The following is a 27,465-nucleotide window of genomic DNA, read 5'->3' as shown; positions in this document are numbered from 1 at the left end:
GCTAAGGGGGGTTGATTCTGAAATGCCGTCTCGCTTGCCTGCTTCCTCCACATGAGTCCAAGAATGTGGTCAGCCAGAGGTATGAACTCCAGGCAGGACACCCCATGATGTTCTCCTGAAAAACCCACCAGCCCAAGAAAACAGGTGACGAAAGAGCCCAGGTGACTGAAAGTCGCACACAAGAAGCCCACCAGCCTAGTCACTGTCCCTGACCCCACCTCGATTTTACAGAGACCATTGTTGCGCCTTGTTGTAAGGTGAGATGGCTGTGAATCAGACATTTGAAGACGGAGAACTTCCAGCAAAAGAAACAGAAACCAAAGTAAGTAGAAAAGGCACAGGGTGGTGGAAGTGGGTAAGGGGGAGGAAGTGGGAGAAAAGACAAATAACGTAAAAATAAAAATTTCTAAGAACTATGATTTGCATGCTTAAGGAAATAAAGGAAGATATTGCTCTTAAGAAACTGAAGAAGGTAAAAACCGAAAAGGAATGTTCATAGAATAAAAACAGGTCTCAGAAACTAAAAAAAATAGGGACACAGAAATGAGGAGTTTAGTGGAGGTGATGGAAGGAGAGGGGATATCTCCAAGAAAATAGACTAGAAAGAAAATTAGGAGGAAGATGGGAGAGAAGCATGAAGAATACCAGAAGATTACTTCAAGAGATCTGACATCCGAACAAAGGAATCCCACCAGTGGAGGTGGATAGAAGACAGACAGGAATGTAGCAAAGAAATCACCTAAAAATTCCTAGAACAGAAGGATTTGGGTTTCTAGTTTGAAAAGATTCTCTGGGTGTCCTGCAAAATGGAAGAAAAAAGAGCCTCCCCAAAGCACAGAGTCTGGAATGTCAAAACACAAACAACTGAGATCAAGATGACCCTAACATCTGACAGTGTGGGGGAGAAAAGGGACCCGAGCCCTACCATGTGGTGGGGGCAGTGAAAGACTGCCGTCCTGAGATTTCAGGGAAATGATGTCCGACAGAGACCCTAGAGCCAGAAGGGTGAGCAGTCAGGAGGAAGTTAGAAAAACAGCATTTCAGTTCTGCCAATTCTTGAGGCACTTGCTCGGCAGATACCCTTTCTCAGGAAGCTACTAGTGGATATTCTCTAGCAAAATGAAGGAGCAGATCAAGAAAGAGAGGCGAGACTTCCCTGGCAGTCCAGCTGTTAAGATTCTGAGCTCCCAATGCAGAAGGGCCTGGGTTCAATCCCTGGTCAGGGAATTAGAGCCCATCATGCTACAGCTAAAGATCCCTTGTGCCTCAACTAAGACCCTGTGAAGCCAAATTAAGAAATTCAAAGAAGAGAGAGAGAAATAGGAGGTCCAGGAAGTAAGAGAGAGGCAAAGGAATCTCAAGATGACCTGTTACCTGAAGTGCCCTGAGGGTCCTGTGAACTGAGGCTACAGAATGGGCACCTTCAGGGAGCAGCAGCAGAAGGGAGGTCCAAGAAGGACTCCATCCAAGGAAAAAAAATGCCACTGACAGAACACCAGATGCATTGAAAAGAGATTTGTATTTCTGGTGAAAGCTTTTGGAATTAATTTGAAATAGGTACAAAAGTTTGATAACCTGCAATACCTTACAATGAAACAAATAAGACCTTTATCTGGCATGAAATACTTGTTAATTTCAGGAAAAATGAGTGGCTTATTTTTGTTGTTAATGTCATGAATGTTGGATGCAAATGTTACTTGAAAGTTGTTAAAAGTTGAAATTATCAAACACATTTTTATCAGAGTTGGCAGTAATATACTGGTAAGTTCATGGTTTAAGAGAGAAACGTAATCATCAAAGCAAAAATATAAAGGAACATTATGAATTGATTACATGCAATAAAAAATTTGACAGATACTCTTGGGGACAAATATTACGGAGAATATTGATAATGCAAATGAAAAACATTTAGAAAATGCTATCAAAATCTGCAATATTTTTTATTGCATGGTTAGAAACAATTGAACATTTTAGACATGATATATTTAGTGGTCTTCAGAAATAGTGATACTGACATGAGCATGTCATTGCAATCTAAAATTTATGGAATCAGCAGTTTCCAAACTGTATCTGACTGAAATAAGAAAACAATTTTGGGGACAATTTATAAGTGAAGGCAGCGATATTTTAGCCCTTATCAACAAAACGCAAAATTTCATGGCTGAGATATGTTGTGTTAGTTTTCTCAGGCTGCCAGAAACAAACAGCACAGACTGAGTGGCTTAACCAACAGAAAGCCATTGTCTCACAGTCCTGGATGCTGGGAGTCTCAGATCAAGGTGTCAGCAGATTCAGTTCTGCATGAAAGCCCTCTCCCAAGCTGCAGATAGCTACCTTCTCACAATGTCCTATGGGGAGAGGAGAAGGGAAGCAAGCTGTCTGCAGCTTCTTACAAGGGCACTAATCCTCATCATGGGACCCCATCCTCATGAAGTCATCTACACCTAATCACCTCCCAAAGACCCCACCCACTGCTGTACTGCCCCTCATCTGCATGAGGCTGACTGGGCACTTGCCTGTGACGTGGCAAGTCTGCTCCAGATGTGTTCATGTGTGCACCAGGAGATGTGAGAAGAGTTGCACCATCTGTAATCATGAAAATGTGTTCACAGGACTACCATGGGCAATGACACAAGTACATCTCAGAGAGGTAATTTTGTGCTCAGGAAGGCATGTTGCAAAAAGTTGCATTCTGTATGATGCCAAATACACACACACACACACACACACACACACGCAATACAGCATGGTCCATTTTTTGCCCCTATATACATATGCATAATTTGAATTAGCTTCAAATATATGAACAAGTTCCAGAACAATACTGTGATGATTTTGACTTAAGTTCCATAAAATAGATAAATTGAAGAGAGAGACATACATATTCTATCAAGTTTTTCCATCAAGCAATAATATGTCTCGCTATATAAACTTTTTTGTACTCTATTTTGTAAATTTTGAGAGTTTTCTTCGTTGGGCATTATACATTGCTCTTAGAATTATCAATAGGTGTTTTCTGTATTTTTGTTGCTGCTATTTCTGGTACTATTAATGGAATATTTCCCCATTACAAATTATAGTCTGTGATTGTTGTGTTATAGAAAATATATTAATTTTACCCTTCATTCGTTATAGAAAATATATTAATTTTACCCTTTATTCATATATTTGATGACTTTATGCATTATAAAAACTTTGAGATGACTCTGTTTTCAGTACATTACTCCATATCCTCTAATTGCAATATTTTTGTTTTATCTTTTAAAATAATTGTATGTCTAGTTTCTATTTCACTTATTTTTGAATCTTCTGCATTAAGCAAGAAACTTTGTTTTGTTTCTAGTTAAAATGAGAATTGGGCTTTCCTGGTGGCTCAGAGGTTAAAGCGTCTGCCCGCAATGCAGGAGTCCTGGGTTCGATCCCTGGGTCAGGAAGATCCCCTGGAGAAGGAAATGGCAACCCACTCCGGTATTCTTGCCTGGAGAATCTCATGGACGGAGGAGCCTGGTAGGCTACAGTCCACGGAGTAGCAAAGAGTCGGACACGAATGAGCAACTTCACTTTCACTTTCAAAATGAGAATGTTTCTGAAGTGTGATATTGGTTGCCATTAAAAATTAGATTTTTAGATTTCTCAACTTTTTGCTACTAGTAGGTGTTAAATGGTATAAAATTACTTTGGAGCATTAAGTGAAACTTTTTGCTAGACCTTTTCTTGTCAGTTACCTTCCAACAGACTTTAGTACTTTAAATATACAATTTGACCACTAGATGGTGCTGTGCCCCCAATTTTTTTTTTTTTTTTTTTGCTGACCTAGCATTCTGAGCAGGGCGTGGCACAGCATTAAATTATTGAGCTGTTGTTAAAGTTTAAATTTCAACTTAATATAATCCTCAAATGAGTATACTCCTTTCAGCTCTCTTCAAAGTGACCCTAAATTAAGAATATGGTTTGCTCGTTTGTTTATTGCTTTCGTGTGGGCTTTCTCTACCTGTGGTGTGAGGGCTTCTCATTGCAGGGGCTTCTCTTGTTGCAGAGCGCAGGCTCTAGGGCGGGGGGCCTTCAGTAGCTGCAGCTCGTGGGCTCAGTAGTTGCGACTCGAAGGCTCTAGAACGCGGCTCAGTAGTTGTGGCCCAGGGGCTTAGTTGCTCTGCAGCATGTGGGATCTTCCCGGACCAGGGATTAAACCCACGTTTCCTGCGTTGGCAAGCAGGTTCTTAGCCACCGTGCCCCCAGGGAAGTCCAAGAATATGTTTTTCTCAAAAACTTTTTTCTCCCTTTTTATGGGCACTTTTATGGGGAGTGGTATAACTGACAACAGAATAAAGTTTACCATTTTAGGTCCATAACCCAGAGTTTTAACACCTACATACAGTCTTGAAATCACCTCACCGTTGTTATCTGGCAGATTTGTCACCCTGATGAGCTCCTTCGTGCAGTTTCTGTAGTCAGCCCTTTCCCAGACTGGCTGCTGGAAACCACTGCTCTACTTTTGTCATTGGTTGCCTTTTCTGTGGTTTCATGCCCATGGCATCATGCATGCAGTATGTGACCTGTTGTGTCTGGACTCTTTCCTGCAGCGCCATGCTTTCAGGATTTATCCATGTCAACTGATTCTGTAATTTGTTCCTTTTAACTGGGGAGTGGCATTTCACTGTATGGATAGAAGACAATTTTTTTAATCCATTCACCAGTTGATGGGCACTTGGGTTGTTCCTAGTTTTTGGATATTATGAATAAAACGGCTATAAACGTTCATGTACAAGTCTTTGTGCTGCCGTGTGTTTTCTCCTGTGTCAAATGAATACAGAACAAAGGAATTGCTGAGTCAGATGATTAGTGTTAATATATGTTTAACTTGATAAGATGCTGCTTTCAAACTGTTTTTCCAAAGTGACTGTACCATTTTATATTCCCACCAGCAGCGCAGGAAAGATCCAGTTTTTGGCATCTTCAGTCTCTAAAATTCTGGTGGGTGTTTAGTTATATCTCATTGTGGTTTTACTTCTTGTTTCCCTATCGTGTGATGATGTTGAACATCTTTTCATGGGCTCATTGGCCATCTGATAACTCTGGTGAACCGTCCAAATAGTTTGTTCTTTTAAAAAAAGTTGGGCTACTCCTTATTACTGAGTTGTAACAGCTTTTCATATATTCTGGGTAGAAGTTTTTTTACTGTTTTGCAAATATTTTCTTACAATCTGTGGTTTGGCTTTTCATTTGGCTTAATGGTGTCCTTTGAAGAGCAAATATCCTCAATTTTGATGAAGTCTATTTTCCTAGGCTTTAAAATATATGATTCCTGCTTCAGGGGTCCAATTTAAGAAGTCTTTGCCTAGCCCCAGGAGACCAAGATTTTCTTCTGTTTACTTGTAAAATTTCATAGTTTTAGCTTTTTCATTTAGATCTATGAGCCACTTCAAATTAGTCTTTTTATACAGTGTGAGATTTTTGTTGTTCAGTTGCTAAGTCTCTTAGGGACCCTATGGACTGCAGCATGCCTGGTTTTTCTGCCATCACTGTCTCCTGGAGTTTGCTCAGATTCATGACCATTGAATCGGTGATGCTATCCAACCATCTCACCTGTTGCCTCCTTCTCCTCCTGCCCTCAGTCTTTCCCAGCATCAGGGTCTTTTCCAGTGAGTCAGTTCTTTGCATCAGGTGGCCAAAGTATTGGAGCTTCAGCTTTAGCAGCAGTCCTTCCAATAAATATTCAGGGTTGATTTCTTTTAGGATTGACAGGCTTGATCTCCTTGCAGTCCAAGGGACTCTCAAGAGTCTTCTCCTGCACCACAATTCTAAGGCATCAATTCCTCGATACTCAGCATTCTTTCTGGTCCAATTCTCACATTCATACATGACTACTGGAAAAAACATAGCTTTGACTATATGGCCCTTTGTCAGCAAAGTGATATCTTTGCTTTTTAATACACTAAGCTTGTCATAACTTTTCTTCCAAGGAGCAAGTGTCTTAATTTCATGGCTGTCCGCAGTGATTTTGGAGCCCAAGAAAATAAAATCTGTCATTGTTTCCACTTTCCCTCCCTCTATTTGCCATGAAGTGATGGGACTGGATGCCATGATCTTAGCTTTTTTAATGTTGAGTTTTAAACCAGCTTTTTCACTTTCCCTTTTTCACACTCATCAAGAGGCTCTTTAGTTCCTCTTCGGTTTCCGTCATAACAGTGGTATCATCTGTTTATCTGAGGTTGCTGATATTTCTCCTGGCAACTTTGATTCCAGCCTGTGATTCATCCACCCTGGCATTTTGCATGATGTACTTTGCATATAAGTTAAGTAAGTAAGGTGACAATATACAGCCTTGACGTACTCCTTCCCCAATCCTGAACCAGTCAGCTGTTCCATGTAAGGTTGTAACTGTTGCTTCTTGACCAGCATATAGGTTTTACAGGAGGCAGGTAAGGTGGTCTGGTATTCCTATCTCTTGAAGAATTTTTCAGTTTGTTGTGATCTACATAGACAAAGGCTTTAGTATATTCGATGAAGCAGAAGTAGATGTTTCCCTGGAATTCCCTTCTTTCTCTATGATCCAACAGATGTTGGCAATTTGATCTCTGGTTCCTCTGCCTTTTCTAAACCCTGCTTGTACATCTGGAATTTCTCAGTTTATGTAGTGCTGAAGCTTTGCTTGAAGATTTTGAGATCACAGCCTTGTGGAGAAGGGGCTTGTGAAACTCAAGGAAGCTATGCTGTGCAAGACCACCCAAGATGGACAAGTCATAGTGGAGAGTTCTGACAAAATGTGGTCCACTGGAGGAGGGAATGGCAAACCACTCCATTATTCTTGCTGTGACAACTCCATGAACAGTTTGAAAAGGAAAAAGTGTGAGGTAGGGGTTGAATTTAATTGTTTTGTCCTGTTTTTCGTGGGGATAGCCATTTGTTTTAGCTCTTTTTGTTGAAAAGATTATAATTTTTCCATTGAATTGCCCTGGCACCTTTGCCAGAAATTAACTGGCCCTGTACGAGTAGGTCTAATTCTTTTTCTTTTTTTTTCAAACCGAAGGTCAAGTTTAAATTTAATGACTTTGGTATTAACTATACACATACTAGTAAGTGCTAAGACTTAAAATCTTCCAGTTCAGTTGTGACACAAGACAGGACCCAGAGAGGAGTTCTAAAAATCTCTTCTCTGGGTTTTATGGAGACTTTCTTTACCCTCCTGTGTTAGCCTCTTAAGGCACTGCGTCAGCCTTAAAAGGGCACTGGAAAGGGCGGAGTGGGTCTAATTCTGAACTATGTTTCTCTATTGGTCTATGTGTCTATTTCACTGAGACCCTAATACCATGCTGTCTTGATAACTGTTGACTTATAGTACATCTTAGGGCTTCCCTGGTGGCTCAGATGGTAAAGAATCTGCATGCAATGTGGGAGACCTGGGTTTGATCCCTGGATTGTGAAAATCTAGAGGAGGGCATGGCAACCCACTCCAGTATTCTTGCCTGGACAATTCCCATGGACAGAGAAGCCTGAGGGGCTGCAGTCCACAGGGTCAAGAAGAGTCTGAGTGACTCTTTTCAGTTGAAAACGACTGAGCGGCCAAGCACACAGTACACACAATACATCTTAAAATCAGAAGTTTGAAAAAAAAAAAAATCAGAAGTTTGAGTACTAAACCCTGTTCTTTCTCAAAACTGGGTTGGCTATTCTAGGTTCTTTGTATTTTCACATACATTTGGTAAGTAGCTCCTCAATTTCTATAAAAAAAGACTCCTGAGATTTTGTTTGGGATTGCACCAAATCTATTCATCAGTTTGTGGAGAATTGACATCTCAACAAGAGCAAGTCATGAGCATGATATGTGCTCCATTTATTACAGTTTACGTTTTCTCAGATTCATTTTTATCATTTGTGCATCTGTTAATGTAATAATAAACTTATTCAAATTTATGTAGAGACATACTAAAATATTTCATATTCTTTGATAACATTATAAATGAGATTTAAAATTTTAATGTTCTAATTTTTCATTGCATTTGTAATATACAAAACTTTCCAGTTTACATTGTACTCTTAGTATGTATGAATACAATGGATTTTTGTATATTGACCTTGTATTCTACAACCTTGTTATGCTCATTTGTTAGTTTTAGCAGCTTTTTGTAGGTCCCTTAGATTTCTCTACACAGAGTTTCATGTCTTTGTGAGGTAGTTTGTGAGGTAGATAAAGATGGTTTTATTTCTTCCTCTCCAACCTGCATGCCTTTTATTTAATTTTCTCACAAGGACTTCTGTGGTAGGCAGAATAATGGCATTAGAATGTGCATGTTCTAATCCTTATATCTGAGAATGAATAAATTAGTTGACATGGCCAAAGGCAATTAAGTCTGTAGATGGAATTAAGGTTGCTCACCAGTGACTTCAAGAGATTATTTTGGATTATACAGGTGGACCCAGTGTAACCATAAAGGCAAGAAGTTGGCAAGTAGGAGGTCAGAGTAATGAGGTAAGAGACTAAAGTTGCTTCTTGCTCTCTTTGAAGATAAAGGAAGGGGCTGTGAGCTGAGGAATGTGGGCAGCTTCTAGAAGCTGAAAAAGCAAGGAAACGGGTTCTCCCCAAGATCCTCCAGCAGAAGCCAGCCCTGTCCACACCTTGATTTTAGCCCAGTAAGATTTGTGTCAGACTCCTACCCTATAGAGCTCCAAGATAATAAATCTGTGTCTTTAAAATTTAAAAAAAAATTTTTATTGGAATATAGTTGCTTTAAAATGTTGCATTATTTTCTTCTGTACAGCAAGTGGAATCAGTTACACACATATGCTTATCCCTTACTTCTGGATTTCCTTCCCATTTAGGGCCCCACAGAGCACTGAGCAGGGTTCCTTGTGCCCTGGAGTTTATCCCCCTTAGTGGTCTATTTATACACAGTGGTGTGCATATGTTGGCCCCAGTCTCCCAATTCATCCCATCTCCTTCTCCCCTTGGTAACTGAAAATTTGTTTTCTATACCTATGACTCTATTTCTGCTTTGCAAATAAGTTCGTCTGTATAATTTTTCAGGATTCCACATATAAGTGACATTATATGATATTTGTCTTTCTCTTTCTGACTTCACTCTGTATGACACTGGGTAGGTCTATCCATGTCATTGCAAATGGCATTAATCCATTCCTTTTTATGGCTGAGTCATGTTCCACTGTATATATGTATCACATCTTCCTTATCCATTCATCTGTCCACGGGCATTTAGGTTGCTTCTATGTCCTGGCTATTGTAAACAGTGCTGTAATGAACACAGGGGTGCTTGCATCCTTTCAAATTATGGTTTTCTCTAGATATAGCCCAGGAGTGGGATTGCTGGGTCATATGGTAGCTCTATTTTTATTTTTTAAAGGAACCTCTATGCTGTTCTCCATAGTGGTTGTACCAATTCACATTCCCACCAACAGCGTAGAAGTGTTCCTTTTTCTTCACACCTTCTCGAGCACTTATTGTTTGCAGGCTTTTGGTGATGGCCATTCTGACCAGCGTGAAGTGATACCTCATTGTAGTTTTGATTTGCATTTCTCTAGTAATTAGTGAGGGGCTTCCTTGGTGGCTCAGTGGTAAAAAATGCAGGAGACATGGGTTTGATCCCTGGGTCAGGAAGATTCCCCTGGAGAAGGAAATGGCAACCTACTCCAATATTCTTGCCTGGGAAATCCCATGGACAGAGGATCCTGGCAGGCCACTCCACGGGGCAGCAGAAGAGTTGGATGTGACTTAACAACTAAACAACAACAACAATAATTAGTGATGTGATGTTGAGCACCTTTTCATGTGCTTTTTTTGGCCATCTGTATGTATTATTTGGAGAAATATCTATTTAAGCATTCTGCCCATTTTTTGATTGTTTTGTGTTTTGATAAATATATATGGTTTTAAGGCACTGAGTTTGTGGTAGCTTGTTACAGCAGCCCCAGGAAATCAAACAATATCCAATGTTGAAGAAAAGTGGTGAGAGCAGACAGAAGATGCTTTTTTAAATGGAGTACACTGATTTTTAAATAATGCTCATTATGATAACAGTTGAAAGGAAGGCCGTTTCCTGAATTCCGGCCATGAGTCTGATCTGTACTGAGATGGGTCTGGGCCCATTTAATATTAATCCTGATGCTTGCCACTTGAGAGCTGAACGGTGTTTTAGCGGATCTTCTAGCAGAGTGGGGAGACGTGTTTCTGTCATTCTATTTCTCCATCAGACTATCTTTGCTGTGACATTTACTTTGAGCATTAGGGATTCCATACTGTACTACCTGAAAAATCAAGACTCCTTCTTGACTGACTTTTTGGAAAAAATTATGAGAAATTCATCTAACTCAGAAGAGTGTAGCAAGGCAGAGATATGTTGCTAAAATTTCCCTAACACTCAGGAATCCAGATTGAATCAAATCCATCTTTAAAGCTGGCCTGTCTCAGGCTAGTCTCTGTTCAGTAGGACTTGTCTTGAATGAGTTTCTGAGATCCTAGCTGCTGCTGTTGCTACTAAGTCGCTTCAGTCTTGTCCGACTCTGTGTGACCCCATAGACGGCAGCCCACCAGGCTCCCCTGTCCCTGGGATTCTCCAGGCAAGAACACTGGAGTGGGTTGCCATTTCCTTTTCCAACGCATGAAAGTGAAAAGTGAAAGTGAAGTCACTCAGTCGTGTCCGACTCTTCGAGACCCCATGGACTGCAGCCTACCAGGCTCCTCCGTCCATGGGATTTTCCAGGCAAGAGTACTGGAGTGGGGTGCCATTGCCTTCTCCGCTGAGATCCTAGGGAAATGGGTTAATCCAGGTTTAGGGCGGGTTTCCTTGAAGACTCTGTCTGTGCTGTCTCTCTCATTCTGCCTCCCTGTGTCTCTGGTGAGATGTCACTTTGGTGCTTAAGCAAACAGGAGCTGCTCCCTGGATCTTTCTCTGGTTTTCCTTCTGTCCTTTGACACCAGGCTGCCACTCTCTTTGCTTTCTTCTGCCTTGAGTTTCTCACTGTGCTTTTGTCACATCTTGAGGCATAGAATCATGTGCTTATTTTCCAGCTGCCATAAAGTATTTGGGGAGACAGATAAGTAAGTGTGCACATCTCAACCTGTTACTCTCTAGGCTTAGATGTCCCTGGAACCCAGGGCTGGTGCAGACACTTGTGGAACACCCTGCTCTGATGCAGATATGGCCCATGGAGGAGCTGGCCACCAGGATGGCGGATCATCCAGCGTGGCCTGTAGAGCTTTGTTCATGGACGCCCTGGTTCTGCCCTGGAAGTGTGGAGCTCAGACCCGCAACATGCAGGCCCTCAGGGAAGGGAGATGCTCTTCTGGAATGAATGGCTTACACTTACTCCCTCACATTCAAGTGTAGCTGAAGAAGCAGCGGGCAGCCCTGAGAAATGGCATGCTGGGTGAACATGCCTTGTGTCCTGGTTCATTCTGGCCTTGGTGTGATAGAGGCGGGGGTACTACAGAGGCTCTTTCTCACCCCTGACTCCCTGTGAGAGAGGAGGCATCCAAGTTACTGGGGCCACCAGGAGTGCATTTCCTGCCCTTAGACTTAGGTTACTATGGTTTCTGAGAACTGGGGTCTGTCTTTGGATTGTGTTTCTGCACATTGGCTGTTGGCTGGCAGCCTCCCCTCCCCTCCAGTCTGGGCTTTCCTATGTAACCTGAAATTTCCCCAGTGTCCCTGTCATGATCGTAATTCTCTGGTCTTTCCTGTCTCTCTTCTCTGTGGTGAATCCCCCTGCATCAGTTCTTCACTGCCGCATAGCAACTATCCCCAAGCTGAGTCCTATGAAACAACAGCAATGCTTGGCTCACCACCCTGCAGGTTTGTGGCCACTTGGCCAAGAGGGTGTGTCCTCTCGGGACTCCTCAGGAGGTAGTGGTCACTGTAGCTTCGTCATCTCCACATCCCCAGCCCCACATCTGGAGGCTGATGCTGGCTTTTGGCGGGGACTTCTTTCTGCTGGTGCTGTCCGCCAAGACCTGTGGCCTCCTCATGTGGCCTGGGCCTCCTCAGAGCACAGTGGCAGGGGTCCCAGGGATGGCCTGCAGAAGAGCCAGCTGTCACCTCTCATGACCTGACTTCAGAAGACACGTGGCATCATTTCCACCCTGTCCAGCACCTCAGATGAAAGTCACATGTTTGAACTGAGGGGAATGGGCTCCCTCTTTTGCTCGCAGTCACGTCTAGAATTTTTGGACATGTTCTAAAACTTCCACAAAGTCCTTTAGGGATTGTCTGGGTTTTCTGCGGCTGTTGTAATGAAGTACCACAGACTGGGTGGCTTAAACAATAGGAATCTGTTCTCTCCTGGTTCCAGGGGCCGGAGTCTGACTCCAGGGTGTAGGCTGGGCTTCTTGCTTTGCGAGGGCTCAGCACAGAATCTCTTTCAGCCTCTGGTGATCCTGGCAGCCCTTGGCGGTCCTTGGCTTGCAGCTGCGTCACTCTGGCCTCTTCTTTGTCTTTGCTCGGCCTTCTCTGTGCATCTGTGTTCAACCTTTCCTCTTCTTCCAAGGACACCCGTCACTGGACTTAGGGTCCTAGCTTCAACGGGGCAGGAAGTGTGATCTTCCTAGGTGACTAGAAGGAAAGTAGAACAGAAATGTCCCCCCTGCACTCAACTGCAGTGGGGAGCCTCATGCCAGCGTGCAGAAAGGAACAGGTAAGAGACACAGGATCCTCAGGATTTTCCTCCTCCCAGACAAAGGTCTGTTGGGCTAAGTGATCTCTTTTGGCCCAACACACGGCTCATCTTTCATGGCCTTGCAGTGAGCTGTGACATGTGGCTAAGTCTTCACCTACAGAATGCCGGAGCAGAAGTGATATGTGAGCTCAGGTAAGGAACATGGTCACCCCAGGTGGACGGGGAGCCATGGGGTACACACAGAGTATGCTCTTTGGACTGGTCTGTAACTGCTACACCCAGGGAGAGAGGAGTTAGTGCCAGCATGCAGAGCAAGTGCTTTGCCAAGTACATTGTTTTGTCCTGGGAAGGCTTTTTTTGTAAAATAAGACTCTCAGTGAAGGAAACAGGATGTTGACTTATATTCTAGTGCAAGTTTCTTAACTAGTTTCAGCAGGGTACTCCTGCTGCAGGGGATGGTGGAGAATGACCCAGGACAAACCCGGTCCCACGGGCCTGCTCCCGTGGGAACTTTCCTGTCCCCAGGCCCTGTGGTGTTAAGTCTCCTCATGACAGCGCGATGCCCTTCCTCTCACTGACACGTGTCAGCCAGCATCCCACAAATGAACAAATGATCACCCAGCTTCTCTCACTCTTGAGTTAGACATTCAAACAAGAGTTCTTCCAACTCTAAGACTTTGGCAGTACTCCAAGATAAATAAGAGGGTGGACCTTAAAAAAAAAAAAATAAGGTTCTAAATTGCTAAGAGACTAGATCCTGACTGTTCTCAACACACAAAAGAAGATGATAATTATGTGACAGGTGGAGGTGGCCATGAGGCTATAGTAATCTTATTGTAACACACAAATGCGTCAGGTCATTTGTGCATCTTGAACTTACACAATGTTATATGTTGATTATGTGCTGTGCTGCCACTTCAGTGGTGTCTGACTCTTTGTGACCCCATGGACTGTAGCCCACCAGGTTCCTCTGTCCATTGGATTCTCCAGACAAGAATAATGGAGTGGGTTGCTAAGCCCTTCTCCAGAGGATCTTCCTGACCCAGGGATCGAACCTGTGTCTCTGATGTCTCCTGCATTGGCAGGGGGGTTCTTTACTGGGTTCTTTACTTCGAGCGCCACCTGGGAAACCCATATATTGATAATATCTCAATTTTATTTTATTTTTTTCAAAGAAGAAGAGAGGTGGGCTCTGGGGTCAGAAGGCAGAGCTCTGTCCTGACTACTCGCTGGGGCCCTGGACATATTTCATAACTTGATGAGCCTCAGCTTCCCCCATTGATTGGCTTGGTGATGCTAGGAGTGCTACCTTTTGGGGCTATTGTGAAGATTAAGTGAGAGTCTGACTGTAAAATGGTCAGCACAGCATCTGACAAAGAAATGCACATTGATGTTACTATTTCTATTACTGCTACTGTGAATGACGTTAAGAAAGGAAATGTCATAGAAGGACCTTCTTGACTCAGAGAGAGCATATTCCGGTCGGACTCAGGTGAACAACTGCACACCTTTTGGGAGGATGTGATGCGCATGCTCTCAACCATGTGGCTTTTCCAGAACTTAGTCCAGTCGCACACATTCTGTGATGCCACTCACAGCGGACAAAATCCGAGGTCCAGGTGCTCCCCCACAGAGGAGGGGAGGCCTGGGGACCCTGCTGCCAACCCACCCACTCTGCCCATGGTTCACAGGCGGAGCAGAGGCTGTGCTCCTGGCTGGCCCCTCAAGGAGACCTTGCTGCTGGGGCGGGGGCTGGAGTTAAGCATTAATGGAAGCTGGAACCTTGAATGTGAGGTTCACTCACGGTAAGAACTGCTCAGCTCTTCCTGGAGTGTTGCCTTGTTTTCACAAAAATGACTCGGAAAGAACAACTTTAAATTTATCTCCTATCTTATCCACCTTTCCCAGACATCTAGGCCGTTGGGTCACTACATCCTAGGTCCTGCTTGGGTGGCAATGTTACCACCTGGGAGGCTTCATGGGCTGGTTAGACCCGAGGCTTGGAACCACAGGTCTAAACTGAAGGTGGTGGCCGTGGAGGTCTCTAGGCAGGTTGTGGCTAGGCCCATTGTGTTCCCCCGCCTTTATTTCTGTCTCAGCCTTGGTGAGTTCAAATATGTCTGTGGGTGTCAGAGTATAAATTGGTGCTCGCCAACATGCTTCTGAAATTTTGAGTGAATGCTGCTGTCTGACATTGTATGTGTGTATGCGTGCATGCCAAGTCACCTTAGTCGTGTCCGACTCTTTGTGACCCTATGGACCGTAGCCCTCCAGGCTCCTCTGTCCATGGAATTCTCCAGGCAAAAGTACTAGAGTGAGTTGTCATGCCTTCCTCCAGGAGATCTTCCCGACCCAGGGATCAAACTTGCATCTCTTATGTCTCCTTCATTGGCAGGTGAGTTTTTTTACCTCCAGCGCCACCTGGGAAACCTGTATATGTGTATATTCAGATCCAGATTATGGAGAATACTCTCCAAATATCACACCCCTTGTGTTAAGGGGAGAATTCCTAAATAAGTCAGATGATCCAGGGCAGAGGGAACCTTTGCTGAAAGCTTCTGGGATTTAAGAAATGATCAAGAAGATGCTAGCCTGGTGCTCTGTTTTTAACATCCATAAAGTCCGCAAAATGTCCAGCCTGACCCCGACCTTGTTGGTTGAGCTGTGGGGTGGTCAGGCCGCCAGCCCCTGCCCTGTGGGGGAGGGGTGGGGCTGGGGAGTGGACAGCTGGCCTCAGCCTCAGATTGTCCCCTGGGTGTGACCTGAGCAGCTGCCCCAGAAGCAGGCTGCCAGGGGTCACCACATTACTTCTGTTTAGTTTGGTCTAATTTTCAGCAATAAAATTTCCGCCAGAGCATGTGCTGCATGTGGGATGAGGGGGGATGGGCGATGGGGACATCTGTGTCCGGGGACCCAGGCCGGACCGGCTCTGCCTCTTCTCTATCCAGACACATTCTCTGTACAAGCGTCATACTGCAGGCAGGCGCTGGCGTTGAGGCTGGCCTTCAGGCCAGCTGAGCCCACATGAATTGAGGTTTGCGATCCTGACCCCATGGGAGGGAGAGCATCCATCTGTGCGTGGTTCAGTGAGCAAAGAGTCCCTCCCAGGCTTTCCTGGGCCTGCTGGCTACTGGCGCATGAGGGAGCGCAGTGGCCACAGGGAAGGACCCAGCACCAGGGGGTGGGCGGTCCATCACCCCGCAGAGCGGCCTTGTGCTTGCCTGCATGGCCCCTCAGCCACCTACTGTCAGCTTGAGGGAAGCTCAAAAAGCCCAGTCATTCAGTCATGTCTGACTCTTTGCAATCCCATGGACTGTAGCCTGCCAGGCTCCTCTGTCCATGGGATTTTCCAGGCAAGAATACTGGAGTAGGTTGCCATTTCCTTTTCCAAGGGAAACACCCCTAAAATTAATTTCATTCCTTGTTACTGCTTGTGGAGAACTCCTCTCCACCCCCTCGACCCCAGCTTCCATGATAGGGTGTCACAGCTGTGATCATCTCCCTTATTTCAGTGCCTCCTGAACTGGAGTTGTATCAGATTCCCTTGGAGGGTTTGTTGGGGTTAGGGTTAGAGTAATGGATTACTAATAGAGTAATGCTCAAAATTCTCCAAGCCAGGCTTTGACAGTACATGAACTGTGAACTTCCAGATGTTCAAGCTGGATTTAGAAAAAGCAAAAAAACCAGAGATCAAATTGCCAACATCCATTGGATCATTGAAAAAGTAAGAGAGTTCCAGAAAAATATCTATTTCTGCTTTATTGACTATGCCAAAGCCTTTGACTGTGTGGATCCAACAAACTGTGGAAAACTCTTCAAGAGATGGGAATACTAGACCACCTGACCTGCCTCCTGAGAAATCTGTATGAGGGTCAAGAAGCAACAGTTAGAACTGGACATGAAACAACAGCTTGGTTCCAAATCGGAAAAGGAGTACGTCAAGGCTGTATATTGTCACCCTGCTTATTTAACTTATATGCAGAGTACATCATGTGAAATGCTGGGCTGGATGAAGCACAAGCTGGAATCAAGATTGCTGGGAGACAAATCAATAACCTCAGATATGCAGATGATATCAGCCTTATGGAAGAAAGCAAAGAGGAACTAAAGAGCCTTTTGATGAAAGTGAAAGAGGAGAGTGAAAAAGTTGGCTTAAAGCTCAACATTCAGAAAACTAAGATCATGGCATCTGGTCCCATCACTTCATGGCAACCAGATGGGGAAACAGTGGAAACAGTGACAGACTTTATTTTTGGGGGCTCCAAAATCACTGCAGATGGTGACTGCAGCCATGAAATTAAAAGATGCTTACTCTTTGGAAGAAAAGCTATGACCAACCTAGATAGCATACTAAAAAGCAGAGACATTATTTGCCAGCAAGCTCCAACTAGTCAAAACTATAGTTTCTCCAGTAGTCATGTATGGATGTGAGAGTTGGACTATAAAGAAAGCTGAGTGCCAAAGAATTGATACTTTTGAACTGTGGTGTTGGAAAAGACTCTTGAGAGTCCCTTGGACTGCTAGGAGATCCAACCAGGCAATCCTAAAAGAAATCAGTCCTGAATATTCATTGGAAGGACAGATGCTGAAGCTGAAGCTCCAATACTTTGGCCACCTAATGTGAAGAGCTGACTCATTTGAAAAGACCCTGATACTGGGAAAGATTGAAGGCGGGAGGAAAAGGGGTTGCCAGAGGATGAGATGGTTGGATGGCATCACCGACTGGATGGACATGAGTTTGAATAAGCTCTGGGAGTTGGTGATGGACAGGGAAGCCTGGCGTGCTGCAGTCCATGGGGTCACAAAGAGTCGGACATAACTGAGTGACTGAACTGAACAGTTTACCCTGCCCATGCCCAGGGTTTCTGATTCAAGAGCTCCAGGTGGGGCTGAGAATTTGCATTTGAAGCAAGTTCCCAGGTGATGGGGGTGGGGGGGACACCTGGGGACAAAACCCTCCTGGTGTCCGGGCTGTGAGACAGATTAGGGTTGCATCCTCACCCAGTGTCCCATGGAACCTGGCTTTATGGTCTGTGACAAAGGGCTTGTGGTTAAATAAATGTGGCATTGTGGCAGGTCCACACCTCTCAGACATTCCTGATACACTGAAGTGAAGTGAAGTGAAAGTCACTCAGTTGTGTCCAACTCTTTGCGATCCTAAGAACTATACAGTCCATGGAATTCTCCATGTCAGAGTACTGGAGGGGGTAGGCTTTCCCTTCTCCAGGGGATCTTCCCAACCCAGGGATCAAACTCAGGTCTCCCTCATCACATGCAGATTCTTTACCAGCTGAGCCACAAGGGAAGCCCAGATACACTGTGATGGGATAGAAGCTTTTTTTTTCTGATTTGTTTTATTGATGCCTGGATCAGTCCTCGACTGGGTACTTCCAGAGAGGGTTCAGCGGCTCCTTCTGCTGCTGCTTCTTGGTCTTCAGGTTCTTTTCATGCTTGTTGAGTCAGAGGCGTGTTGTCTTGGGCCACGGATCCAGGGCCTTGTACTTCTTGCCCTTATAGAATTTCCTGAAGTTCTCTTTCTGAGTCTGGTTAATGACGGTCAATACATGGGTGATGGATTTATGAACAACTCGGATCTTGGAGAGTCTGGAAGCCACGCTGCCTGTCACTATAGCGACGTGCCACTGGGACAGCTCTACCTTCAGTTCCTCTTCCTGTTTCAGCAGCTGCTCCTCCTTCTTGCTGTGAAGGTTTCCAGCCTTAATCCTGGCCATGGCTGTACAGTCTGCCTCTGCTGCCTTCTCAGAGGGAAAGAAGGGGTAAAAGCTTGGATGAATCCTGCAGGGTGGCACCAGGCTTCCTTTCATCCCACATTCCCCAAACCTATTTAAATATGGGGCACATCTCTTGCACCATCCCTTCTACCTGGAGTAGGGTTCCATCAGGCATTAGTTTAAGAAATGGATCCAGAGCTTTATTTGTCTCCTGAGATTCTGTGTAGTCTGAAGGTGGGACAGAGCCCCTCACCCTCCATTCACGACGTGTCCCCTGCTTAACCTGCCATGATGAATCTGACTTTGTGAGGCTGTGTTTGGGGGAGACGTGTGGGCTGTTCCTGGGCACCTTCCAGGCTCTTCCTCACCCCCTTCCATGTCTGCCTCCTTGACTTTGGGGGGCTCCTGATGGAGGTTGCAGGAAGAGGGAGGTGGGAAGGATCAGCATGGTTGGGGGTGCTCGGTAAAATTTCAGGGCCTCCTGGACTGTGGACTTGTGGTGGTCAGAGCCTCTGTTCTGTCCAGCCCCAGCCCCAGTCCACGTCCACTGCCTTGACTATAGAATGCGCTCACTAATGATTATGGCCAATGATCCTGCCTGCCCATCCTCCTCCGGGTTAAAGCAGAGCTGGCCTTTGGGGAGACCAGTGAGGACTGCTCCGGGGCATATGGATCTTATTTAGGAAATGCTTCCTGATCCTGTGGACTGCCGGTGGAAACCCCATCAGCGGTGGGACTCAGGGGCCTGGTGTTCTCCCATCGTGAAAGCAGGGCGGGCCTCTGGGCTCGGGGGGTGGGCTGACCAGCACCCTGGACCACACTGCGTTCCCAGCGCTGGGGAGGGCAGTAGCCCTGCAGTGGAGAGTCGAACTTTCTCAGAGTCCTGCTCTCAGCAGGCTCCTGAACAGGCCATTCTCTGTACCCCCTAGGGTTTCTGGGTTATCAGGGTCCCCAAATGGGGTTGTGCTTCTGAAATCGACAGGGTCCTCCAGACTCTGGCAGAGCACTGGATTGGAGGGAGGTGGTCTGTAGTTGTGCTGGTGGGCTTTGCGTTGCAACAATCATCTCTTTGTCTCTCTGTCTCTCTCTCACACACACAGTCGTACACATGGTCACTCAGGCTGGTCCTGTGCCCTGGAGGGCATGTGTGGGGGTGGCCGTGGGTGATCAGGCCACTAGGTTTTCCCTTCCAGCAATGACTGGGGCAGGATGGCTTTGCAGGAGGAGAGGCCTCCATGTGGCCAGGGACCTGCTGGCTGTCCGGGGCCTGCTGTCGGTGTGACCACTTCTCCTGCCCCCGCTGATATCTTTGCTGGTGAAATGACAAGGTCTGAGGCCCCCAGGGAACAAACACATCTGGTTCTGCTATTAAACGCACTGCACTGGGTGGAAAATTCCTTTTGTTTTTGAAGGAATCCTAGGATAATGTGACCCATACCTGTAATATGTTGAGGATAGGTTTTATTTTGGATGGTCTGAATATAGTTCAGAAATTGGTACCTTTTGGAAGCACGTGTGTGACAAGCTGAGCAAGATATGAAAAACGTAGGGCCCAGTTGTACAGATTCTAGTCCCCCTCTGGTCTTAGGTGTTAAAGCCTGATTCATTCAGGAGTGGAACATCCCCAGTCATCAGCTCGTTTTACTGATAAAGGGAAATGCTGTGTTTTTTTTCTGAGATAAGCTGGGTGGATTTTGTCACATTTATGATCATATATCATGGGTTCTCTCTCTCCTTCCCTTTTAGAATTCCTTCCTTCTTCCATTCACAAGCTTAGAAACTGTCTTGCAGCTTTGGAGAGGCTGGCCCTGGGCTGGGTGTGGCAGGTCCCTTGTCTTCCTGTGGCCCAGAGGGGCCAACTCCTCACCTATCTCTCCTTGTATCTCCCTTCTTCCTCTTTCCTGGGTCTGGTCTATGTCACCACCTATGATCTCCAAGACTGAGAAGCAGGGATCCTTGTCTTTTTGCTACAGAGGGAATTCCTTTCCCATCTGAAATGAAGCAGACACTTTCTCTCACTCATCTAGTGCCTCTCATGGGGACAGTGTGTGGGGATGTGATCCGGGGTCGTGTGAAGATCAAAGGCCAATCATATCACCCTTGTGATGGAGGCATCACCAACAGGGAAGGAAGGAGGCCTGGAAACCCCCTCCCCCGGGGCAGAGCGCGGGGACTCCGCTGACTTGGACTGTGCCAAGTCTCACCAAGCAGTGTGGGAGGGGAGGGGTAGGTTCAGGAGGAGTAGGTGTGCGTACTTAGTCATGTCTGATTCTTTGCAATCCCATGGACTGTAGCCCGCCAGGCTCCTCTGTCCATGGGATTCTCCAGGCCAGAATACCAGAGTGGGTAGCCATTCCCTTCTCCAAGGGATCTTCCCAACCCAGGGATCGAACCCATGTCTCCTGCATTGGCAGGTGGATTCTTTACTGATAAGCCATCTGGGAACTCTTAGGAGGAGCAGAGGTGACCTCAAAATGTGCTGAGAGCTGGGGGACAGCAGAGGCTGCTGGACTGAGTGGGGAGACGATGGTGGAGCAGCAGGAGCTGAACCCCGGCCCCAGGCCAGCGTCTGCTCTTTATCCTCCTGGTATGACAACTTCGGAGGTCTCTTCCTCACTTGTCTTCAGTTCCTGGGGGCAGCGTGTGCGTTTTTCTCCCATGGGGAGGAGTCTTCAGGTGGGACTGCTGAAGGTAGGTACTGCTTAAATAGACTGTCTTGGAAAAGAGGGGTCAGCCCCTGCAGGGATTCAGGACAAAGGGAGGAGCTGAACTCCTGTCCAGACCCTCGGAGTTGAGTCACCTGTTGTGGATGCTGAAAGCTTCCTAGAAAAGGCGTGGTTCCCAGTCCCCTTGACCAGAAACCATGCCTGTCCAGCTGCGGACTTCCCTGGCAAAATAGAAATACACCACCCAGGCTCCCTTCTGGGCTATTAAAATTTAATGTTAAAGTTTAATGGGGGGAATTCCCTGGTGGTCCAGTGGGTGGGACTCTGTGCTTCCAATGCAGGGGGCACAGGTTCAATTCCTGTTTGGGGAGCTAAGATCCTGCATGGAGCTCCCCTAAAACAGATTAATAGTTTAATGCGGGGGGGTGGGGGGAGGTCCAGAGGAACTAGTAAAAATGTCCTATCTGCCCAAATACCAAGGGAGGGACGTGAATGTATGATCCCTAACCACTGTTCTCAAGTTGAAGAGCTTGGATTTGCTGCTGAATCAGCAGAACGTCCTCATTCGCACTAGTTACTCTGCTGTCTAAACTTCTGAATGACCCTCAGCATCTCCCTGCAGAGCACTCATTAACTGGGAAGTGTAAAACAGTGACTTAACATTGGAGAAACCTGGCCGACTCCACTGTGACCAAATAACCACCAATACGGGACCGAGAATAAGAACAGGTCAATGAGAGCACGTGCTGACACCTGCCCGGCAGAAGACATGACATCACGACTTGCAACCTTTGAAATGAATTATGAGGGAGCATCAGATAAATCTTAGGGGCTGAGTTCTTCAGATGTCGGGGTCAAAAAAAAGTCCATGGCACTAAACAGACTCAGGAATGATTTCAGATTAAAGGAGACTGAAGAGCTGAAACAGGCAACCGTGCCAAGATCCTCGGCTTCCTTTGTCATACAGGACATTGCGGAGGCAATCCGCAGAATCGCAGAATCATACTGCGGTCTGTGTATTGGATAGTAGCTTCAAGTCTACCAATGTTATTAATAGCTTTCTGATTTTGATTATTTTGCTGTGGTTTATGAAATCAGGGCAATATCTTTGTAGGAAATATTGACATATGCAGTGGTAAAGAGACAGTGAGCCTGAGGCTTACTCTCAAGTGGTTCAGAAAAATATGTATAATTGAGGAAGAGATAAAAGGATAAAACAAACGTAGTGAAATGGGGGAGCCGACGGAAGGATACACAGGAATACTTTGTTCTACTATGCTTGCAACTTTCCTGTGTCTGAATTTTGGTCAAGATTTTAAAAATTTAAAAAGATTTCTAGAACACAGGGACTGAAGACAGCTTATGTCTCTCTCTAGGACATCTGTCTGAGTCTACATGGTCAGGTGGGGACCCAGGACTGCCCCTATGCTGCTCTGTCACAACCTGGACCACAACCACAGGAAGGGAAAAAAAAACTTGAAGCAGAAAGCAAGCAATTCCTGTCTGAGCACGTGACACACAAGTTCACACTCCATTGGCCGGAGCTGGATCAGGTGACCAAGCTGTGTGCTGTGCTGGGCTCAGTCGCTTAAACGTCTGACCCTTTGTGACCCCATGGATCATGGCCTGCCAGGCTCCTCTGCCCATGGAATTTTCCTGGCAAGAATACTGAAGCAGGTCTCCATGCCCTCCTCCAGGAGATCTTCCCACCCCAAGGATCAAATCTGCGTTTCCTGCATCTCCTGCACTGCAGGAGAATTCTTTACCGCTGAGTCACTGGGGAAGCCCCAGGGAGATCAGAAATTTGGCGTCCGCAAGGGAGATCTTGTGCAAAGGTGAAACGCTCTTCCATGGAATAAGGGGGAGCAGACTTGAGGGGACTAGCTGTCTTCCCTTTTCTTTAATTCAGAGGTCATTTGGCAAATGGCCATGGCCCTGGTGAGTCTTGAGGTTGTGCAGCCAGTTCGGAGGTCCCACACCTCACTGCTCAACGCTGGCCTCTGCTGGGTGCCTCAAACATCCCAAACACACTGTAGTCCAGAACAGCTCCTCACTCGCCGGGGTCTTCCTGTCCTTCCCCCTGTGCTGCCCCGCCCACCTCTCAGAGCCCTCCTGGTGTTCCTGCTGTCTAGAAGGCGGGTAAGTCCCCCCACACTCCACGCATACCTCTTGACCTGATTCACGTCCATCACTCTTGGCCAGTGTCTCCAGCAGCGCATTGCGTAGCTCTATGCCACGGGCGTCACCATGATCTTACTAAAATGTGGGTGCTCAGTTTGTAGGGCTGGGCAGGGCCTGAGACTCTGCTCTCTGACAAACTCCTGAGGGAAGCTGATGCTGCAGGTCTCAGGTGGAACTGAGCCCCTTGGAGATGAAGGAGCTGGCACTGCAAGTGCACAATCACGGATGGAGGTGGATGAATCGGGGTGCGCTATAGCCGGTGGAGCTACGCTTGTCTGAGGTGGATGTCTTGTGGGGGCACTGTCCCTGATCAAAAATGGCAGTATTTTGGAGCACATTGCCTCATAGGCCCCTTCAAGTTTGTTTGCCTATGAGTTGGTGAGAAAAAAAAAGAAAACCCATATATTCCATGTCACATGGCTGATGAGGGAAGTTTAGAACACTGAAGGACCTGGGGAGGTTCAGAGCATCTCTTTCTTCATATATAATTGTTACTTATTTATTTTTGGTTGCATTAGGTCTTTGCTGCTTTTCGAGAGCTTTCTCTAGTCTGCGTGAGCAGGGGCTACTCCTCGTTGTGGTAGCTTCTTTGTGCAGCATGGGCTCCAGGACACGTGGGCTTAGTAGTTGTGGAACATGGGCTTAGCTGCTCTGCTGCACGTGGGATCTTTTCGGACCAGGGAGTGAACCTCTGTCCTCTGAACTGGCAGGTGGCTTCCTATCCACTGCGCCACTAGGCAAGTCCAGAGCATTTCTAATTTCAAAGGAAAACAATGTTCGAGCCACTGAGATTCCTCCCTGCTCAGCTAAGTGCTGTCTGGGCTGTGTCTCCGAGTAGCTGTCTAGCAGGAAGCCCAGGTCCTTACCCACCATGCAGTGGCGTAAACTGGAGGTTTGCATGAGGTCTAGTAGAGGGCAGCCAGAACCCCAGCTGCGATTTGCTCTGTCATCTGGGACTTGCCATTAGACTTCCTGAATCTCGGTTTTACTGCCTGTAAAGTGGGCAGGAGTATTGCCTCTGACACACAGCGTTCTCAGGGGTTGGTTCTGATCTTCCTGTTGGTGTGTCTCTGTATTCACAACATGCAAGTCTACTGGTAGCAAACGCTACGGGAGCATCCTGTAGACCCGATTGACTTCTCAGAGGCTGCCCACTGATGGGGCTGCGAATTCTTCGAATTGACAGAAGTGTGTGACCAGCGCCTTCAGGCTTCCTAGAAACAGGAAAGGTTTAGTGAAAGTGAAAGTCGCTCAGTCGTGTCTGACTCTTTGCGACTCCATGGACTGTACAGTCCAGGGAATTCTCTAGGGCAGAATGCTGGAGTGGGTAGCCTTTGCCTTTTCCAGGGCATCTTCCCAACCCAGGGATCGAATAGGTCCTCCGCATTGCAGTTGGAGTCTTTGCCAGCTGAGCCACAAGGGAAGCCTCACAAGGGAAGCCCCACAAGGGAAGGGAAAGGTTTAGATCAAGATGTAAATAAATAGGCTACTTTTCAGAGCCAGAGGGATTTCCTGTTGGCTCAGCTGGTAAAGAGTCTGCCTGCAATGCGGCAGACCCTAGTTCGATCCCTGGGTCAGGAAGATCCCCTGGAGAAGGAAACAGCAACCCACTCCAGTATTCTTGCCTGGAAAACCCCATGGATGGAGGAGCCTGGTGGTCTACCGTCCATGGGGTCGCAAAGAGCTGGACACGACTGAGCGACTTCACCTTTCAGAGCTGGAAGCCATATTCTCCTTGACCACAAGATGGCGCACGCAATCATGAAATCCACCACGGCGATGTCGGATAGGGGCTCCTACGGCGAACCAACTATATTGGAAATCCTCTTTTCTTTAAATGATCTCCTTATCCTTGGTGGATCAAGTGGTTTTCCCCAAAGGCTCTAGAAAAAGTTTTACAGACCCCTCTCGATGAGAACTAGGAACTTCAGAGCTGGCCGATCTGGGTTCATAGCCCATTTTGCCACTTCTGGCTATGTGATCTCAGGCAAGTTGCTTAACCTCTCAGTAGAGATGATGGTGCTTCCCTAACAGGATCACAGCGAGTTTTAAATGATGCTTTCAAAGTGGTTGGGATAGTGCCTGGCACATAGCAAGTCCTATAAAATTCTGGCAAATAAAATCTTAATACCAACACTAAAACTAATTTTAATACAATGCTAATAGCATACTGCCACACTCCTTTTCAAATAAGTGAAATTTAACGATGAAAATTTGAATTGAACCTACAAAAGTAAAAAAAAAATAGATTGAGTACTTAAATATTTTTAAGTATTTAATTTAAATATTTTTAAGTTAAACACTTAATATTTTGAGTATTTAGAATAGCTGATATACTATGTAAACAATGGAAACAATTTTTATAATTTATTGCTGTCATTCCATTCTGGAAAGGAGACATTTTTGCCAGAAAAGAAGTGAAAGAATTTTATCCATTGCTACTTGCTAAAATGCACATCTTGGCGAGTTGCCTGTCTGTGGAGAGGTACATGCCTAGGTATTTGGCTGCTGGCCCCTCCTGCGTGCCTCCAGTGTGTGGCCTGAGATTCCACCCCAGCCATTCCAGAGTTAATCTCCAAGTGCAAGATCACCATTTTCACTCAGCTGGGAACAGAGCTGGGTCAACTGGCAAGACAGCAGCCTGGGAGTCAAAGGTCTTGCTCCTGCTCATCTCTTCCTATAAGCATGACCCTGCAGACTGCTAACTTCTTCATCTGTTACCATATGGTCAGAAATTGTTCAGAATAATGCCTGAAGCAGGAGTCAGGTTGATGATGTCTGGCACTGAGATAATTATCCATGAGAAGTTTGCATTTGTATTATATAAAATCAAATTGCAGAAAAGCATAATGGAGAAAATAAAAATCATCTATAATCTCATTACTTTGAGATATAACCACTGTTTCTATTTTGACTTTTTGTACAATGATGGTCATGTGTACTACATGTTTCTGCACAATGAGAAACACACAAGTCTGTGTCTTGCTTTTCTGCATTACATCCGAGGTTTATCATGCAATGAAATACTCTTCAAAACACTTATTTATGGTCTCGTATTGTCTTCTCTATGGCTACACCGTGTGAGAATTGGACCATAAAGAAAGCCAAGTGCCCAAGAATTGATGCTTTTGAACTGTGGTGTCCAAGAAGACTCTTGAGAGTCCCTTGGACTGCTAGGAGATCCAACCAGTCCATCCTAAAGGAAGTCAGTCCTGAATATTCATTGGAAGGACTGAGGCTGAAGCTGAAACTCCAATACTCTGGCCATCTGATGAAAAGAACTGACTCATTGGAAAAACCCTGATGTTGGGAAAAACTGAGGGCAGGAGGAGAAGGGGACAACAGAGGATGAGATGGTTGGATGGAATCACTGACTCGATGGACATGAGTTTGAGTAAGCTCCAGGAGTTGGTGATGGACAAGGAAGCCTGGTGGGCTGCAGTCCATGGGGTCACAAAGAGTCGGACATGACTGAGTGACTGAGCTGAACACCGTGATTTAGCACTTATCCCCTATTTGGCTTCTGATGTGCACTATTTGAAGAAATACTGCAACAAACATTTCCTTGTAATATACACTGCTGAGGGCTTTTCTGGTGACTCAGACAGTAAAGAATCTGCCTGCAATGCGGGAGACCCAGCTTTGATTTCTAGGTCTGGAAGATCCCCTGGAAAAGGGACTGGCTACCCATTTTAGTGTTCTTGCCTGAAGAATCCCATGGACATAGAAGTCTGGCGGGATACAGTCCATGGGGTCGCAAAGAATCAGACATGACTGAGCGCCTAACACTACACTTGACTTTCATACACTTCCGAATGCACTTCTTTAGGAGAACTTAAGAAAAGCAGATGTAATAGGTTAACAAGCATGAGCACTTTAAACCATGCACCAACTTCTTGCTTAAGATCAAAGTAAAGTAAGCAGCAAAAATGCTTTGAGCTCTGTTCTGCTAACTGCAGCCTCCAACATCTTACTGCTGTTTCTGGGAATTTACTTTAAACTGTCTCTCAGCTTGGTGCTCTGTGGTAACCTAGATGGGTGATGGGGCAGTGGGAGGGAGGTCCAAGGAGGAGGGGAATATATGTGTCGCTGATTCACTTCCTTGTATAGCAGAAACTAACACACATTGTAAAGCAACTATCCCCCAAATTTTTAAAAAATTGTCTTTCAGAACATGAAGGAAGGCTTTCACATAGGACGTTCTGTGGTTCTAGTAATCTATGACATGCTATATGTTAGCTCAGTCATGTCTGACCCTTTGA

At 45.8% G+C, this 27,465-nt stretch overlaps 2 non-coding genes and 1 pseudogene across 2 annotated transcripts; 1 reads left to right on the top strand and 2 right to left on the bottom strand.

Moving 5' to 3' along the window:
- Nucleotides 1–7,104: 7,104 nt before the first annotated feature.
- Nucleotides 7,105–7,227, bottom strand: LOC122432149. Its single transcript, XR_006266763.1, has one exon. It is a non-coding gene; the product is annotated as a small nucleolar RNA SNORA26 (small nucleolar RNA).
- Nucleotides 7,228–17,896: 10,669 nt separating this feature from the next.
- LOC122431927 lies at nucleotides 17,897–20,669 on the bottom strand (annotated as a pseudogene).
- Nucleotides 20,670–21,320: 651 nt separating this feature from the next.
- Nucleotides 21,321–21,393, top strand: TRNAG-UCC. Its single transcript has one exon. It is a non-coding gene; the product is annotated as a tRNA-Gly (tRNA).
- Nucleotides 21,394–27,465: the final 6,072 nt, after the last annotated feature.

The sequence above is a fragment of the Cervus canadensis genome, chromosome 30 (assembly GCF_019320065.1).
Source record: "Cervus canadensis isolate Bull #8, Minnesota chromosome 30, ASM1932006v1, whole genome shotgun sequence".
Taxonomy (NCBI): domain Eukaryota; kingdom Metazoa; phylum Chordata; class Mammalia; order Artiodactyla; family Cervidae; genus Cervus; species Cervus canadensis.
This window is presented reverse-complemented; position numbering and strand designations above follow the sequence as displayed.